Source organism: Leptonychotes weddellii, unplaced genomic scaffold (assembly GCF_054177405.1).
Source record: "Leptonychotes weddellii isolate Sample4059 unplaced genomic scaffold, ASM5417740v2 HiC_scaffold_30084, whole genome shotgun sequence".
Classification (NCBI taxonomy): Eukaryota; Metazoa; Chordata; class Mammalia; order Carnivora; family Phocidae; genus Leptonychotes; species Leptonychotes weddellii.
The window spans coordinates 1-1,403 of record NW_027896826.1 but is presented as its reverse complement, the minus strand read 5'-3'; the positions used below and the strand labels follow the sequence as shown (position 1 = coordinate 1,403).

General features: G+C 44.6%; 1 pseudogene; it reads left to right on the top strand.

The window, feature by feature from the left end:
* Positions 1 to 308: 308 nt before the first annotated feature.
* LOC145719090 (importin subunit alpha-1 pseudogene) lies at positions 309 to 1,400 on the top strand (annotated as a pseudogene).
* The last annotated feature ends 3 nt before the right edge of the window (positions 1,401 to 1,403 follow it).

Genomic DNA, 1,403 nt, shown 5'->3' with positions numbered 1-1,403 from the left:
TTTAGTAAATCAACAATTATTTCATCCCTTTTCAACTCGCAATCAAATGTGTAACTAGCAATCAAATGTGTAACTATCTAGAGAAATAGAATTGCTACAGTATATAACAAGAACACACAGATTGGCTGAGTAGCTCTTTATTTCATTGTTTAGACTTTTCCATGGAGTTTCTTCCAGGAACTTCTAGTATCTAAACAAAAAAAGATAAGAAACCACACAAAGTTCAACTTGCAAAAACAGGGAGACCTGCTGATGAGGAACAGGTTTCAAAATAAGCAAAATTCCGGAAATTTAAATCGTGCCGGCCGGCTGCACGAGCCACACTGTCTTTGGGGTGATCCGTGGTGGACGTTTTGAGGATAGCTGACCCGCAGCCTGAGCTCCCTGGACCGCCTCTTGTGGAAGCCTGAGCTGGCCGTGTAGCTTTCTCCCTTTGTCTCATACCCATGTCCACCAACGAGAATGCTAATTCACCAGCTGCCCGCCTTAACAGATTCAAGAACAAGGGGAAAGACAGTACAGAAATGAGGCGGCGCCGAATATAGAAGTTAATGTGGAGCTGAGGAAAGCTAAGGATGACCAGATGCTGAAAAGGAGAAATGTAAGCTCATTTCCTGATGATGTTAACCTCTCCCCTACAGGAAAACCGCAACAACCAGGGCACTGTAAATTGGTCTGTTGATGACTTTGTCAAAGACATAAATAGCAACAATTTGGAAAGCCAGCTCCAGGCTATTCAAGCTGCTAGGAAACTGCTTTCTAGGGAAAAACAGCCCCCCATAGACAACATAATCCGGGCTGGTTTGATTCCAAAATTTGTGTCCTTCTTGGGCAGAACTGATTGTAGTCCCATTCAGTTTGAATCTGCTTGGGCTCTCACTAACATTGCTTCTGGGACGTCAGAACAGACCAAGGCTGTGGTAGATGGAGGTGCTATCCCAGCATTCATTTCTCTGTTGGCATCTTCCCATGCCCACATCGGTGAACAAGCTGTATGGGCTCTAGGAAACATTGCAGGTGATGGTTCAGTTTTTTGAGACTTGGTTATCAAGTATGGTGCAGTTGACCCACTATTGGCTCTCCTTGCAGTTCCTGATATGTCATCTTTAGCATGTGGTTACTTATGTAACCTTACTTGGACACTTTCAAACCTCTGTCGCAACAAGAATCCTGCACCCCCATTAGATGCTGTTGAGCAGATTCTTCCTACCTTAGTCCGTCTCTTGCATCATGATGATCCAGAAGTACTGGCAGATACCTGCTGGGCCATTTCCTACCTTACTGATGGTCCAAATGAACGGATTGAAATGGATGTGAAAACAGGAGTTGTGCCCCAGCTTGTGAAGCTTCTAGGAGCTACTGAATTGCCCATTGTGACTCCTGCGCTAAGAGCCATAGGAAAT